Below are 19,185 nucleotides of genomic sequence, written 5' to 3'. Positions count from 1 at the left end.
AGTTCATCAATTAACAATAACCCTGATTACCCGTTCCCGTTATCCTTACTTTATGTCCTTAAACACTTATCACAAGGGACCTAGCCTAAAGAATATCATCGGGATGGACACTATTGCTAAGGGGTTTCCTCAGCCATACATGTCCTAAAGGCAACCATGAGGGGGATGGAGTACAACGAATGAACACTCTCAGTTCATTAACACCTACAGGTTGTGGACCTGCTAATGTTTCCCACTGGACTGTCTAGAAAGTTCTTGGTCGTCATCCAAACTCCACTAGATGACTGGATCTCAAAACTCATCGAGGCATCTCCTCAATTTTATTTTATCACACATCACTATCTACCCATGTTCTACCCAACATATTTGTAGATAAAAATACTTATAGAGTTTAAAACTTGTATAAAACGTCAACTCAAAAGTCACCCTAAATAAACAATTAATATATATTTACACATAGCACGTACAATAAGGTAAATACTTCATATCTATGTGTAAAATGAAAGTGACTATACACTCACATGATTTGATGATAATCGGGCAGCAATTCGTTTCCCAAAACGATAGTTTCAAATAAAACCGGGAGTTTTATTGAGAAACCGGGCTTTGCAAAAGTCGGGCTTCGAAACCGAAAAGACAAATTTTCCGGGCTTCACGGGCTCTTCGTGGCGTATTCTGGAGTTTACAATCGATACCGGGGCTTCGCGGGGTGTTAAGATGAAAGAAATATGGGTTTAGGGATTAAAATTGACAATTTTCCAAAGTATATCAGGGAGGTCTCGCACCCTTCTATTTATAGGTGCGAGGCTTCTGATCGGATGGTCAGGAGGGAAGACACGCCTCGCAGATCCGAAGCTCGTAGGGGAGGTGGCTCGCACATGGTCTGCGCATGCGAGGGGCTCGCTGGCAGTCTGTGATTGGACCGAGGTCTAGGGTCCGAAGTAGAGGGTTCGTGGCATGCTGCGAGGGTTCGGACATGTGCTAAGAGGGTACGTGTCGCACAGCTATTGGACCACTTCGGATAAGGCCAGGTGCTCGGATGACTCAGCAGCTCGGGTGACTCAGCAGGATACGTGGCGCATGCGAGGCGAGGGTGACGTGGCAACTCATGACTATGCGAATTTTCTCGATTTTCGCGCCAAAACTTCTAAAATCCATAACTTTCGCATACGAGCTCCGTTTTTGACGTTCTTTATATGCACGCGTAGCTAAAATTACGCTCTACAACTTCCGTTTAGATCACTAAGGCTAAAAAGTAGTTTATCAAAAACTCACTTTTTACGACATTCGGCACCGTGCCGGTTTTGTCGCGAAACTTCGACAGGTCATAACTTCTTCGTTATAACTCGGATTTCGAAATTCTTTATATCCCCTAAATCCTTGTTTCGACCACTACAACTTTATGTAAAGTTATCAGGCTTATCTCACACTTTAATTTTGATGCTTATTTTTATTCTTAATTAATTAAGCCCTAATAATTAAGCATAAAACACATAATTCACATAATATTCACATAATTCCTTTTCATTTCTTCAATATGAGTTACAAAGATTAACCTAGACTATTATGTCAATATTAATGCCTAGCCTAGAAACACAGGCTTTACAATATACCCGCTCCCTTCAACTTTGAACCATAATGACAGGAATAGTCCCTCCTCCTCTATTTTCTTTCAAAACAAATCACTTAATTTACCCTTTAAACCCCTGCCCCCATAATTCTTTTTCATAATAAGTCCAACAGTTACAAAACAACCCCTCCTCTACAATTTATTCTCAAATGGAGTCCATATGTTACCATTCAGCCCCTATCACTCCAATGTCATTTCAATTTAAGTCCTAATAATTACCAGGCAAACCATGTCTTAAAAAAACCTTTCATAACAAGTCCAATATTTTACTAAATGCCCTCCCTCACTTCTGAAAACCTTCACAACATGAATCCCAAAGTTACATTTTAACCCTCGGAAATCAAAATTATATCATTTGGCACCCCGAAACCAACACCCCACTAATTATTATTTGATTTTAGACAATAATAATATGAAATAATAATAAAATTACTTATCAGGGTTCCGGGTTTATTATTTAATTATTCTATTTTAAACGGGACATTACAGTGCCTAAGAATGGTCTAATTTAGTGCCCTAGGACCTTGGGATGAATTCTAAGTCGACTACGGATAGGTGTAGAAGGTAGTATAGGTATGTACTACTGAAAGCACAGGACCCGTATGAGATTTAGGAGGAATCTCGAGGCTACTATGGAACTAATATGTGTGTGGCCTGGTATGTTGAGCATTGTATTTTGATGTCTAATCTTTATTTGGTGTATTTTAAGTATGTCGGCTATTGAAGGTTTAGAAGCAAGAGTTAGTGGCACTGGGAGAGCCGGTATCGGTGAGGAGGAGATCTGTGGGATCATTGTTGTTAGAGTGGCCGAGGTGTTCATGGAGGCGATTGTGGAGTTGTTTGGGTTGGTCAAGACCATGCCGATCGAGGAGTTTGATCAGTGATATGTCGTCGTCGCACAAGTAGCTGTTGCACATCCATAACAGTCGTCGCCATTGCATGATCTCAGAGACGCGAAGCGATGCAATATCTGGAGTTCAGTTATACGAAGCCTCTGGAGTTCAGAGGCGAAAGGGACCTAATCATCACTTCGAGATGGATTTCTTTCATGGAAGTATGTTTCTTCACGTGTTCATGTCCTGAGGGCAGAAGGTGAAGTTTGCGCTGAATCTTCTTCGCTGGGGAGTGAAGGATTGGTGGGAGTTTGTGACCCAGGGCTTTTCACATGCAAAGTGAGCCGAAGTGACTTAGCATTAGTTTATGGATATGTTTCGAGCAGAGTATGTTACTTTTTTGGAGAGGGAGCTACTATTATAGGAGTACTTTCCGCTCAAGCAGACGATCGAGACGATGACGGAGATCACCAAGATGTTTACGGAGAGAGCTCTTTTCTGCCCTGAGTATGCCACTTCAAAGCAGGCATAGATTTCGCGATACTTGAGAATGCTCAAGACGGAGATTCAAGAGTTTGTATCTATTCAGTAGTACCATATCTTGACCGAGATGAAGTTAATCTCCTAAAAGAGGGAGATTGAGTTGGAGATTCTGCAGAAGGAGGAAGGAACTGCTTCAATAAAGTATCAGTCGGTAGCCAAGCGGGCCAAATCCATCAACCTGGGTTTAGGATCAGCTGATGGGAGGAGTTCCAAGTATGGCAGGTGCGGGAAGTTTCATGATGGAAAGTACCGATCATTTGTATGACCCCGATGTGGCGAGGAGGGTCATTTTGGTAGGGATTGCAAGTGGAGTTTACAGGTTTGTTTCCACTGCGGCCAGGAGGGCCACATCAGAGATCGTTTTCATTTTCTCATTTTCAGTGAGGTGCTAGAACCTACGCCCCTAGCATCACAGTTTTCCAACGGTCATCATAGGCCGGTCGGAGTCCCGAATACCTAGGTTTGAGTTATCAGCTCCTCTATTTAGTCGATTGTTGCAGCGTTGGTATTCATGTGTATGTTCTTTTTATGTTTCGAACTTCAGTTGTAATCTTAGTTGATCAGTTGAATGGAATTATCTTATTTAGCTCTGTTTAAATTGATTTCTTGTTATGAATGGATTAATTATCTTTGTCATCGGTTGTATTTGTATTGGAATTTATGAATATTATGTGGGTTTAAATTCTCATGAGTATTTAGATATCAGTGGTTGGGATCAGGTGGTAGAGTTCAACATAGTTTGGGTATCAAAGGATTGTGAAGTTGTCAATTTCTAGCATATTTCAAGTGGGGGAGAGTGGAACCTCCCAACAGGAAGACCTAGTGCCAAAGTTCGATTCTCAGTCGAATTTCTCCAAGTTCAAGACTTCCGCGAATGTGTTGAATCTTCTAACTTCATGTCAAGATCTTTTTCAACTTTTGGATTTCTCTTTGAGTCATATTAGTTTTAGTTCTGAGAGTATACATAGGGCGTGCTTATGCTTTAGACTCAAGAGAGTTAGGAGCCTATCTTGAGGGATATGATAAGGGCTTCCTTGTATGTTCTTGTTTGATTGGGATGTGGAGGTCTGAGTCACAACCCAAAGACCTGGTAGGGTTACTTAAGTCTTGTTGAGTTGAGTGTTGTTGTTGGTTAGTGGATAGGGGAAAGCCCGAGTGCTGTTATTGGATAGTGGATTGGGAGTAGGCCCAAGTGCTAATGGTTAGTGGACCGAGGTAAACTCGAGTATTGTTGCCTGTTTGTGGATTAGGGGTAAGCTTGAGTGTTGTTAGTGGATAGCTAAGATGGACCGTCGAAGTCGAGTAAGAGTATGGACTCGTTTAGTATGTGACTAGTTGGTTTTCATCGTGAAGACACACTTATGTGTGGGATTAGCATGACGACGTTAGGCTGAGAAGGCCTTGATCTGATTAAATCTATAGATTTCCAAACAGCTTGGTTGATTTGATGGGTTGCATCATGAAGTGGAAGTGAGAGCTGATTTCGAGAATGAAATATAATTAAGTGGGGGATAATTGTAACATCATGTTTCCTGTCATTTCTTATTTGAGAGTCATTGGCCAGAAGTTGATTGCGTAAAGGCTTTGGGCCTTAAGGAGGTAATGTTTAGACCTTTGGATGGAGGCAATGATGGATGCAAGATCTTAACCTTTGAATTGTGTTTTAGGCCGAATGGTAGAAAAGGGAAAGTCATAGGTCAAGGTCTTGCATGAAATATGGGTTTTTGTGCAAGACTTTGTTAGTCCAAGATATCTAGATAATATTTTGGTGCTCTTCAATACCTTTCTGTGGATATAAAGATCGTCAAAAATGGAGTTGGAACAAAAAAGTTATGACCGTTAGAAGTTAGGAAGGTTTTTGGGTTAAGTCGAGTACGTTGGACATACTAGGCAAGGCTGATCGCAGAGGATCAACCTGGTACATTGGACATACCAGGAGTATGCTGGGCGTATGCGATCATAACCCAAACCTTAATTTCAGGGGTTTGAGCCCTATTTAAGCTCCTTAACTCCCATAAACCCTTACCATTCGCAACCTCCACCTCTCCAACATCCTCCCTTAAAACCCTAGCCCTAGTTTGAGGCTTGTGAGCTAAGGAAGGTGTTTTTGAGCGCTTTGGAGTGTTCTTGGTGCATCTTGGAGAAGAATGAGCTGATTGGAGAAGTGTTTGTTGCATTGGAGCTTGTAGATCCATACCTTGTTTACCTTGATCTTTCTTCTGGAGGTACAAAGCTTGAATCTTGATGATGCATTTGTTAGATCTAGCTAGTTTTGGGTGTTATGAGCTTTTGGTCACCTTAATTCAAAAATTTTATATCTTGAAATTTTGTGACCATGTTATGGATAAAGTTGGAAACTTTATCCATCTAAACATCATATTGATTCAGATATGAAGCTTGGAGACTTGGACTTAATGGATTAAGTTAAGAAAGATGTACTTTTGGTCCCATTGAGACTTAAAGACTAGATATTGGTTGTTTGGGCCATCTTAATTGGTAATGTTGGAAAATTTATCCATTATGGAGCTCTTAGGAACCACAAAAATGTTATTTTGGTCCTTCTATTCCTTCCATGCAAGAGTTGTGATATCTTAATGGATTAATAAGTTAGGGTTTTAGCTTTTGGACCTTTTCTAGCCATGGAAAGTCATAAAGGTGGAATATTTATGACTTAATTTGATGCTTCGAGTCTAGATCTTAGCTTTGGACAAAAGAACTTAAGGGATTAAGTGCTTAATGAAGGAATGGGATCAAGCTGCGTCTGTTAGGTGTACGTTGGACTTTGACTTTTGTTGATTATTTTTCTTTTGACCAAGTTTGACCTTGGGTTAAACTTAAGGATTTTGGGATATTCATTAACATTCTATCTGGTTCTGGTGTTAGTGAATTTGCGGGTGCAAGTAGTACAAAAATGCGATTGTATCGCAGTGTTTCAGTGTTCTTCGATTCAAGTGAGTTTTTCCTTACAGTACATGTGGCTCGAAGTGTTGGTTTTTGAGCATTCTAACACTCCTATGGTGTACATGCAACCCTAGAAACCTTGGATCTATGTTTTATCTATGATACATGCAAAATTGATTTTCCAAGGTTCTTAACCTATCTAGCATACATGGGGAACTTTTAACCATAAAAGATAGTAAGAAGTACATACCTTTAGTTGCTTGGATTCCTTAAGAACCTTGTGAGATTAGCACCTCAAGTGTGATGCCTCAAATGTCTCACACAACACCAAATACACTTGGAATAACCTTGAGATAAATGGAACACTTCTAAAATCGGCTATGCCCTCTTGTTCACACACTAGTGGCCGATTTTGGTGGCTCACATATTCCTTTTATAGTGTGTCATAAGTATGGTTACACCATGTAAACCCTAACTTGACATGGCTCTTCATCTCCATGATCCATGGGTTCAAAAACACCATGTAGCATCCTATGGGTTTTAGCCCAACTTGATAATCCATGGAACATTAGCCCACTATACAAGTGTTGGTGATTTACACAATCAACCCATATATTTAATTAGTCTTCTTTTGATCACTTAATTAATTCTAAATTAATTCTTGATCAATAATAATTAAATAAGATTATTAATATATTAGAAATTATAATATATTAATAAACCTTAAGTGTTATTTCTCTCATTTTGGTCTATCCAAATGCATAATGCCATGCAACCTAAATGGACCATGCTAATTGGGTCAAGTACATTCCAGAAATAACTTTAGGAACCAATCAGCAATCATAGCCCTTTCAAGGTCTCGCGGAACTGAGATGATGATGATACTCCATTTAAGATAAGTGATCATATAATCCTCTGTTCTAGATATCAGCCAGACAAATACATGGAACAATGTCTTACTTATTTTCCAGCAATTTTTTCCTGATTTTTGATTTGTCTGACATAGAACTTAATTGAACACATCAATTTAGTTCTGACCAGGCCCGGTACATGGGTCAACACAAAATCATTGATGGGCCCAGATATCGCTTCTAATCCAAGAAGGAACAGATAAACTTCGACTCATATGCTTGTTTTACTACTTGTTGAATCATACACAAAGGCACGTTTTATAACATCGAGTTACCATTGCGTTTACGTACAATCAATGTATAACCAACTCATAGGAAACAAGTCATATCTCTAGGTTTGAATACTTATATTATATTACCGTCTCACGATCACTCAAGATAAATTCCATGAAGTGATACCAGTGAGCGTGGGTTGAATCCAATACTCAGAACTTATGAGCACTCATGAATGTTGCAGCAATCCTTGCTATGTCCCATACCTTGGACATCTACAATCCAGCTTCATGACAGTCTTGATTCATATCTACTTCCAATATATGACCGATTGTGGATGGTTTCAATAACTTAGTCATTCAGGAAGAGCGACTTAGGTATTCTAGAAGTCAAAACATGCAAAGTGAAACACAAGAATAATTGAATCAGCTATGGTCTCAGAACTTATGAATATAAATAAAAACAACTTTCATTTATCACCATATTGATTACACATTATTCATTGTATACTGTTTCAAACTATCAACTTTATGCTTAAATTAAAACAATAGTTGTCCCATGCTCCGAGCATGTACACTATGTTTTCTAAACACTAGTCGTGCCATACACCAAGTATGCACACTATGTTTGTCTAAACATTAGTCATGCATACACCAAGCATGCACACTAAGTTTTTCTATGATCTTTACTCTGTGAAATAGATCGATTGAACATACTTCCAATGATACTCATTTCACTATCCCAAATCCTTACCGCAAATGCAAGAATTCCAAATTCCTGCCATTTTCCTAAATCTGTTAGATTCTAAACTTATATGCATTGGTCCTCTTGTAATGATTATGCACAAAATCACAAAGACTTGTCAACAGACATTACAGAATATTTCAATGGAGATCAACTCCATGGAATCGAAGTCTCATATTCAAAGTTCATTGCCTTTGAACATTCTTCTTGCATTAAGTTTCCTAATCTTACACATATTTAATGAATAACTTCCACCTATGGGAATATTTCCATATTCACATTTTGACTATTACTTCTGACCAAGAGTTGCCTCTTTTCAGAACAGATGAATATTATAGCACATGCAATCGATCCTATATCCGAAGCATATGGGACACGATTCATAAAGACATGATACTAGACCAGTCTTTTGCTATAATATTTCTACTTCTATTTGCCAAGTTCTCAAAATTCAGATTATGAAGAGGGATGCCGTAATCATAATCAAATATTAGAACGCAAATAATGGACCCATATATAGAATTTCCTTATGTTGAGCCATTCCAACATAAAATTCATATATATATATATATATATATATATATATATATATATATATATATATCCTTGACTAAAGATGATTAAAACCTCAATCTAAGCTTTTAGAATTGAAGTGAAGTATAATTTCCTCTCCTTTAATTATAGCAAAACAACATTTTCCCAATTGAAACCTTTTGTTTTCTATAATTAACATTGCTAACTTGCAACACTTATTATAATTATCATGCTCCCACTTGCATGATTCTTATTAGCATGAAGCTTATGTTCCCACTAGCTTTAACATGTACTCAGAAATCTGTTGGACTTCTAGAAATCAATACTTTATTGAACTTCTTACCAATGTTCATATTTCTGATACGAGATGCTTTGATAAAACTTTATAAAAATCATACACCTTTCCTTAGATATCACACATATGTCTCTAAACAATTTCAGAACTATGGAAAGGGATGCCATAATCATAGTCTCAATTGTTTAGACCTTTTCCATATTTCACAAGTCCATGTTAGTGTGCCAGTTAACCACACATGCTCCACTAACGACTTTGAGAATGCAAATATCACAATTGCTATCTAGTTAAAATCTACTTAGTGAAAGTGTTTCCTCGCCATCATATTCATGAATCGGAGAGAAACCTTATGACACTTAGATTTTATGGTGTATGCGTTCCTATCCATGTGAATTTGTCAAAACCATAATCACAAGACAATGTTATTGACAAATCCAAACTCTTATGGATTGAACTTGTGCAGTCTTAACTTCTTGCCACCTGGCAGCACAGGGGCCTGCCATTGCTTCCAAGCTATTATGCAAACAATTGAGAACTCTCAGAACTCATATGCAAAACCAACTTTCATTAGAATGGGCACAGAAGTAGGAATATGTCAACACGATAGATTATAAACCTCAAGTCGTGAGCTAGTAAGAAACTATAGGTTTTTACTCTTGATTAGATCTAGAAGCTTTTCCAAGATCTTTAAGACTCCCACTGTCCTCTTGACATAGACTCACTTGCCAAATATTCAAGAGATAGTGCGGATTCTTTATCAAGACAAACACTTCACACAATTGGCCTTAGATGGTCTTTGTTTGATCCAAAACATCAAAACTTACCAATTTCAAATGTACAAGAGTAGGACACATTTTATTCTTACATTTGACAAGTGCTATAAACCTTTCTTTAAGATATGTCACTCAAGTTACAATCTTGGAGTATGACTCTAAGACTTGTTTTGGAGCCAAGTGTGACTCATCTTCTTGATTTAACCACTTCGACAATTCATCACTGCTCTTCTTGGCTATAAGAATTCACTAAGATGTCCTTAGAGAACCAATTGTGATATGGTTTCTTAATCTTCAAGATGATCACAAAACATGATATAAATTACTCTTCCACCTTTTCAGATTTGAGAAACTTTTATCTTTCTGCCTAATTTGATTCTTCTCTTTCGTCCTACAATACATCGAAAACTTTCTAATGTTTCAGATTTATACTTTAAACTGGTAAGTATAACCATATTTACTTAACTTTAGTAAATCATGACGAATAGTCTTATCGATCTTTTGTGGTGGACTTGAACAGTGCACAAGAATGTGTACTCGGTCCCTTAGTCCTTCACTTGACTCATATATAAATGTGAACAAGGAAATAGTCTTAATTTTCCTAAGCTGATAGTTCTCATTCATCATACTATACAACTTGCATGATTCTAAGTTTCAGTCCAATTGAAACCTTGGGTGATGAGAATATTTCCTTATCTTATAAATTTAGACACTACCACAAATGAAAGAATCAAATTCACATTTCCATGATTGCTAGAAACATATAAACATCAATTTTCCATAAAAGCCATTGCAAGGAGATATAAACTAAAATAAAATCAAAATTTTATTTATTTATAAAATGCGGAAATAAATTTTTCCTTACAATGCAGCTTTAAATGAAAAGTATGCTATTACATATTTCCTAGCAATCTATCATAACTCCTAAGTGGTAGCTCAAGAATTCGATCTTCGAACCATGCGATTGAAAGCCATCTTCGCGATCAGATTTAGCATACTCTTTCTTTAAGTGTCCTTCCCTTTGTTTGAAATCGCCAAGCACCAAAATGTAACCGAGTCACATTTGTATTAAGAATCATCAATAAGAAACTTAACAGAGTTAGATAGTGGACTTACCTGAAGCAGAATCAAACTTTCTGACTAGACCTTCTCTCAGATCTTTCAGGTAGTTAGGGCAGCTTTGCAACCAATTCCCCTTCCCTTTTGGAAATAGAACCATATGGACCCTTTAGGAATGGTACACATGACTATCTCAGACTTAGCCTTTCTCTTTACCATTTGGTCAAACGAGTTGACTCTAGCCGATCCATTTTCATTAGGAAGAGAAAGCTTTATGGATTTCCAATGTCACCAATTTGTCAATGTCCATGGTAGTTTGGGAAATTGATCTACTAATCAAATTTTCTTTGCCAGAGCTCTAAATCATTTCTGATTCGGAAGCACCAAGCAAATAGATAAGTTCATTAAAGGTCATGTCATACTCTTTTACATAGTAGTCCCAAAGGACACTCACTATGTAACTTAAAAGGTGATTGAACAACGAAATTTCTCAAGACTTTGACACTCAACTCTCTCGGCTTGTCAATATGTGACTTCATCTCCAAGATGTGATCACAAATAGACCTTGCTTGCCAATAGGGTTGAGTGACCTTGAACTTGTGGGTTAGGGAGAATAATTGGAGGAGGTGGAGGAATTGAAGTATGATTTCCATGATGCAGTCACGGGACATCATCTTCATTAGGAAGGCTTGTTCCAAGAGTTTTGGGAAGATCATAATTGTCTGAACCAGACATCTTTTGGGAGATATTCAAAATATTTGATTTAAAGTCCTTAATATAACACCCAATATGAAATATTAAGGCTAGGACCCAACACAATATTTTATAACTTGGATGAGGGATGTCGTAATCCAAGCTATAAAATATTTTAAGGTAGGCGAATGACGATTCACCAATTTTCACCATGAAAAACGAAATAATTATTAGGTTTTAATTGGATTTGAAACTCCTAGATCTTTTGAGATTCATTCAACTTTTAATGGCATGTTTCAATCTCGAGTGTGCCCTTTCGTTTTTGTGACTGGGATGTCGATGATCACAAAACAAGGTGTGAAGTAACCATGCAAATTACTTGGTACCCTTAATGTATTACCACTCAAATGATGTGTTGGTTAACCACACGCGCTCCATCGATACTATGATAAACATTAAGTTACCATTTTCCTACCTTGTTAAGTCCAGCTAGTGTGCCGGTTAACCACACGCACTCCACTAATCGACTTAAGCAAAGTGCAATGTGTAATTTCATGGGTTAGCACCTTATTCACATTTTCCTAAAGTAACTAAGATTGGGAATTTATAAAAATTTTAGTTACTTTATATTCATAATTAATACTTTTAATGAAGGGATAATTCTAGTCCTTGTGCTACCCGTTCGGCTAACGACCCTCCACCAATCAAGGAAGCGGTGGGTAAGAGTGGACACCCATTAAGCTACCATTTTATAGGCAGCAACCTTATACCCCCCTTATAGACCAACTTCATGAATGAGGCCTACTAACGGTAAGAATGACTTGTATATATATATATATATATATATATATATATATATATATATATATATATATATATATATATATATTATTAACTAAAAATATTATAAAGTATAAGTGTTGAATTTAAACTTTTAAAATTCTAGGGGATGGAACTAAAGTTGTTAAAGTGACTCTACATGTTTCAAAACTTGAGGGCAAGTTTTGTAACTTTCAAAACTTTTCATCTTACATAACTTATGAGTTAATGGCCTAATAAAATGAGTGACTTTTCATTTTATGTAACCTATGTGTTTCTTTAATGGACTTTAAAAGAATGACTTTTGGTAATCCATAAGTTGAGGACAAATTATGGATTCCAATAAAAGACATAATGATCAAGAATTAAACTAACAAGCAAGTTACAAATAATTCCTATGATCTTCTAAACTCATAAGTTCATGAACATGCATATCAACAATTTCAAGAATCATAAAATTAACCATATAAAATTTAAAATTTTGATAATAGCTATTGAAAATGGATTAGCATAACCATTACACCATCTAAAACAAGTTTTATAAGACCAAAACAGTTTAAGGTAATGTTTCTAGTCCATTTTCAGCAGCAAAACTCGAAAAACTGCATTATGTGGCTCTTACTCGTCGAGTGTAAGAACCTACTCGACGAGTAGGATGAGTTTACTCATTGACTCGTCGAGTCCCCCCACGGACTCGGCGAGTTCATGTTGCAGAGTGCAGAAAAACTGAGTTTTTTCACAATTTTGCATCAAGTATCAAACAAACAAGCATATGCTCTGATACCGCTGTTGGGTTTTAAGCATTCTAAAACTACTATGGTGTACATGCAACCTTAGAAACCCTGGATCTATCTGTTATCTATGATACATGCAAAATTGATTTTCCAAGGTTCTTAACCTATCTAGCATACATGGGGAACTTTTAACCATAAAAGATAGTAAGAAATACATACCTTTAGTTGCTTGGATTCCTTGAGAACCTTGTGAGCCTAGCACCTCAAGTGTGATGCCTCAAATGTCTCACACAACACCAAATACACTTGGAATAACCTTGAGAGAAATGAAACACTTCTAAAATTGGCTATGCCCTCTTGTTCTCACACTAGTGGCCGATTTTGGTTGCTCACATATTCCTTTTATAGTGTGTCATAAGTAGGGTTACACCATGTAAACCCTAACTTGACATGGATCTTTATTTCCATGATCCATGGGTTCAAAAACACCATGGAGCATCCATGGAGCATCCTATGGGTTTTAGCCCAACTTGATAATCCATGGAGCATTAGCCCACTATACAAGTATTGGTGATTTACACAGTCAACCCATATATTTAATTAGTCTTCTTTTGATCACTTAATTAATTCCAAATTAGTTATTGATCAATACTAATTAAATTATATTTTTAATATATTAGAACTTATAATATATTAATAAACCTTAAGTATTATTTCTCTCATTTTGGTCTATCCAAATGCATGATGCCATGCAACCCAAATGGACCATGCTAATCGGGTACAATACATTCCAGAAATATTTATGAACTTAGACACCTAATCTAACACAAAGCCACCAATGCCAACCCACTATGTTATGTATCCTGGTATATATGATGTTGTTATGATGTGGAGATCTCTTAGATCTATATCTTGGTATATAGGATGTTTTTGTGCTATAGTGATCTGCTAGATTTGTGTATATATCCTTATATGATAGGATGATGTAATAGTGGTATACTGATTATCATCTAGTGGAGTCCCCTAGGGGCTGTATGTAGTCACGTAGGATTAGGGATGAGCAAAAGGACCGAACCGGCCGGAACCGGACCCGACCCGGGAGCTGGCTTCGGCCAAAATCAAGAACCGAACTGGCCCGGCAGTTCTACCGGTTCCCGGTTCCTACCAGTTCTTGCCGTGTCTTCAAATGTTGGAACAGGTCCTCGAAAAATAGTATCATACGGTTCCGGTTTTTTCTGGTTCTACCGTGTCCAGTTATATCGGTTCCGGTTCTTACCAGTTCCCGGTTCCAAAAATCCACAAAAATAACATCCCCATCCTGGCCCAACCGGTTCCGGTGCCAATTCCGGTTCTGGTACTGGTACCGATTCCGGCCGGTTCTCCAGTCCATATGCTCATCCCTACGTAGGATAGCTAGAGAACTCTTGATATAGGATTTCTTGCATGTTCCTTTTTTGCTTGTGGCCCTAGAGTAGGATCATCTGTCATGGTGGTTATCTCACCTCTGGTTACATATGGTTACGCATTTCATGAAGGTTAGCTGGTGGTGGGACTGTATGTTGTGAGAGGACTAGTAGGCGGTAGTGAACTGTATGTTTGATGTATGCCTGTATTATGTGGCTACTTGATCCTTGATTTTTTATTTCTCAACATATGGTGGTAGTGGGTTGAGGCAGTCCACATGATTTGATTTCTTGTCCTGAAACATCATTAGTGGAGCACAAGAGGTTAGAAAGGATCCTTAGGAGAAGGATCAATCGTCGAAGCTATGCTCGTCGTTTTCTCAGCTATTAGTCAATTGGGTAAGTTGCACTTTCTCCTAAGTATAGTTTAAGTTACCCCTCGTTGTTATTATGAACCTATGTATGACATCAATCATTAATCTCAGTTATTATACACATTGGTCTATTTACGAGAGCAGTGTATAGGATAGAAACGTTGGCCTGGTTGTTCTGTTTTAGAAAGGCTATATGCCGAAATGGTCCAACTTCCCGACTGTCTTGACTGGCTAATCCTTATTTGGTAGTCATTTCAATATTAATAGGATTGGTGAATGATTAACATATTAGTCACTATATTCCATAGTTATTGATCGGTTATAGTATTATAGGTTAATACATGTTTGGCATGCCTGCTAGCCAGTTAGACCGTTGAGAGTTGTTTCAACAGTTGTTTAGGTGAGTTATCTCACTATACTACGTGTTACAATATATTTCCTTTGCTTGATATTATATATTGATAATATAGTGTGTTGAGTGTATGATTAGGCTAGCAAAGTATGTTGTATGTTGATTGCTTGATTATATGTTATGTTGAGGAGTTAATGGTAGATTCACACTAGAGCCAAGAGCATAGATTACTCATGCCAGGGGTTAGACATGCACTAGAGTCGTTAACTTTTGGGATGACTAGATATGAACTAGAGTTTTTAGTCCTCTTTATGACTAGATGTGCACTAGATTTATTAGTTAGTGTATGTTCAGATGGATCTACACTAGATCCAGGAGCCTCATTTTTATGCATTGTATGTGTATTGTGGTATGTGGTATTTTGGGGAATGCACTAAGTTTTATGCTTATAGTTTTGGATTGAATCTTTTACAAATAGTTCTAATATTAGAAAAAAGGTCTAGCTTGATTGTGCTGCACATATATTGCTACTGATTTTGTTACATACTTCCGCTGATTTTACGTTATTACTCTCTTTTGGAAACTACATATTCACACTATTGAAAAAATGAGTTATTATATTACTTTTGGTGAAAAAAATATTTGAACTTATACTTTATGTTGAAAATGAAAAAATTGGTTTGAAAAATGGGACATTACTAGTTGGTATCAGAGCCTTGGTTTGAGGGATTTGGATGAACACTCGTATGATTCCAAACTCAAACTAGGATCCAAAAGATTTTAAGCAACCCTTTTTAGAAAAGAAATATTTTTATAAACCTTTTTAGAAAAGAATTTTATACAAACCTTTTTAGAAAATAATTTTATACAAAGGAGAAAATATATGGTGTGTACAGTCAGTCGGAGCTCAGAAATGAAACTGATTCCCAATATATCCATTCTTGCTATATTTGTTGATATGTGAACTATTATAAATGCATGCTAGTATGTAGGCTAAGTGTCTTTCAAAATTTCATGTTAGAATTGTCTGATATTTAAGATGCATTGTTGCTTTAGAGTTTGCTTGTTTGTGCTATTTGAAGTTTATAGTTATTTTAACTAGCTGATAAGTGAATGCTTTAGAGTTATACATAATTAGAATTAGATAGCCTTAGAATTCTTGATTCAGAAATTTTGTACATTATTGTCTGTAACGCCCGTAGATTCGGGCTAGTTAATTTAGAGACGATAAGCGTCAAAAATGACTTTTTAATAGAGGATTATTTAGAATAAATAATCTTAACTAAGTTTTAGTATATTTCACAAGGTTTTCGTACATATGGAGAACGCTGAAATCCGAGTTATAACGAAGAAGTTATGACATGTCGAAGTTTCGCGACAGAACCGGCACGACACAACACAACATAAATAGTTAATTTAGGATAGAGCGATATTTTGCCTTAGAAATCTAATTGAAAGTCATTGAATACATTAAACCGAGAGCGTGCAACAAAAGAACTCCCAAATCTGACTTCGTATGAGGATGTTATGATTTTTCGAAGTTTTGGCTTAGCAGTATGCAGCCCGAAATTCGAATAATAGATCGGGTGGTTTTTAGCCGACACAACCTAAACGAGAATCGAAGATTTCGTTAATTTTAACATAACGATAAAAAGACAGACGAAAATGGACATCGGATGAAGAAGTTATGAATTTTTAACGGACTTTTCCTGTCCCGACCCGTTAAAAATATAATATAATATTAAAAATAAACTTAAAATTAGCCAACAGAGTCTAAATGAAAGTTGTAAATCATAATCTCACCTACGCGTGGATATAAAGAACGTCAAAAATGGAGCTCGTATGCGAAAGATGTGGATTTTTGAAGTTCGGAGCACAAACTTCAAGAATTTGACTGTATTCATGACATGAACACAGTGAACGACGCGTTTCGAGCCTAGAAGACACACGGCAAGCCTAGGAGATGACCAGGATCAAACTCACGACGTGAATATACCTGGTTCACGATGTGAAAGTCGAATTTTTAGCCTATAAATAGAAATCGAGCCCTCCGGGTTTATGTTACCAATTATCATTTCTCTTTCACTTTAAACACTCTTTTAGCCTACTTTTAACCCCCCCAAAGTCCCGGTATCATCCCTAACACCAGAAGCAAGTCCCGACGCCCCGAAGATCCCGAGGAAAAGAGTTTTCGAGCCGAAACACTGCCCGCGTGAAGCCCGGTCTTTGAAAAAACATCCCTATTTCATCGAAGAATATTATTTTTAGTGTCGAAGTACTGTCCAATCGTCGTCTTAACAAGTGAGTGTATAGTCACTTTCATCTTACACATAGATATGAAGTATTACATATAAAATACGTGCTATGTGTATATATGTTGTTTGTTTATTTGAGATGGATGTTGAATGGATGTTCTATACATGTTTAAAATGATTTAAAATGTGTGTATACACACACACACACACACACACACACACACATATATATATATATATATATATATATATATATATATATATATATCTACAAATATGTTGGCTAAAACATGGGTAGATAATGAATGAGAGATGAAAGATGGAATAGATGTACGTTGGTAGCTATGGATTTAGTACTGTATAGATGAATATTGGTAGCTATGGAATTAGTACCTTGGCAGCTATGGACTTAGTGCTTGTTGTATAAATCTTGGGCAGCGATGGACTTCGTGCTTATTCCTTTGGTTACCTTGGCATCTACGGACTTAGTGCACGTTGTATGAATCTCGGGCATCAATAGACTTCATGCCTATTCCTTAGGATAATCCTTAGGAATGAATGAATGGAGGACAGATGATTATTAAGATCTTTAAGAATAAATAAGATAATGGGGATGGGTAATTGGGTTGATTGTTTGAAGATTAAATATAATAACAATATTATTGTGGGTTGAAAACCCTATGTACTCACCAGATTTCCCAACCTGACCCACTCAAACTTATTTGTATCATAGGTGTCGATACGAAGCTACTTTACACTGAGAGATTAAAGGAGATGCAGATCACTAGTGTAAATAAATGTAAGGTATGTTTATGCTTAGGTTTCAGTATTGACGATGACATCCCAAAGTTTTAATATGAATAAAATACATTTCCGAAGAAATGTATTTTATTCATATTAAAACTTTGGGATGTTTATTAAAAGAAGTACTCTAATTTTTATAAAGCATAAACAAAATCGGTCTTTTCTGGCCGTGAAATTTGGGGATGTCACGTTGTCTGATAAAGTCCTTAGGGTAGATACATTTATTTGAATGTCAATTATCCTTGGTTATGTATGACTTGCATTAATGAGGCGACTGTCGAGATTAGCAGAGAATTCTAGTGGTACGAGAGTGAGGGTAGAAGGAATTATAGTAGAATCTAGGAATATTTGTTGTATGTGCTCTTTTGGGCACATATATGTATGTTAGAACGCTTAGTGGTAGTCGTTTGTAGTAGCTTGAGAACTTTGGAGCAATTATTGGGACGAGTATGGATAAGTGTGGAAGGTCATATGGGTTCATACTACTCGAAGCACAAGATACGTACATGGATCAAGAGGGGCCACAAAGTTATTAAGGAACTTATATATGGGTAGATAGTGTGAGATATCACTATGAATTCGTTTTGAACCATTTCCGACATTACTTGCAGTATGGTGATGTCTAGGCCAGGAGAGATTGGTTCCGTTTCCGGCCCATGTGGTCATGCTTGGATTGGGTCTGAGTAATGCGGACCTACGTGTGTTGGTCGATTCTATGGTCTCGATGGACTTGTTTGATGTAGTATCAACTTTAGTCAAGGGATTTAAGAAGGAAATGATCGAGGAGTTCAACATAAGGATTATAACCTTCATTAGGGGTGGGCAGCCAGTGGCTAGAGATGTTACCTGATGTGACATGGTTGTGTATCAACCTCTTATGTTCGAAAGGAGGAAAGATCGGGTTATTATCACATGATGGATAGGGGAGACGGAAGATGTGTTCCACACCAGTGTTTGCCTCGTAGAAAAATGTCTAGTTCTTTATGGACCTTTTGTATCATGCAACGAAGGGTCAATGGGATGTGATCTCTTAGTCAGTTATTGTAGCCGATGTGGATGCTATTGAAGGGTTTTGAGCATTCTAACACTCCTATGGTGTACATGCAACCCTAGAAACCTTGAATCTATGTTTTCTCTATGATACATGCAAATTTGTTTTTCCAAGGTTCATAACCTATCTAGCATACATGGGGGGACTTTTAAACATAAAAGATAGTAAGAAATACATACCTTTAGTTTCTTGAATTCCTTGAGAACCTTGTGAGCCTAGCACCTCAAGTGTGACGCCTCAAATGTCTCACACAACACCAAATAC

The sequence above is a fragment of the Lactuca sativa genome, chromosome 3, assembly GCF_002870075.4.
Source record: "Lactuca sativa cultivar Salinas chromosome 3, Lsat_Salinas_v11, whole genome shotgun sequence".
Classification (NCBI taxonomy): Eukaryota; Viridiplantae; Streptophyta; class Magnoliopsida; order Asterales; family Asteraceae; genus Lactuca; species Lactuca sativa.
The sequence above is the reverse complement of the archived record's forward strand: the minus strand, read 5'-3'. Positions refer to the sequence as shown.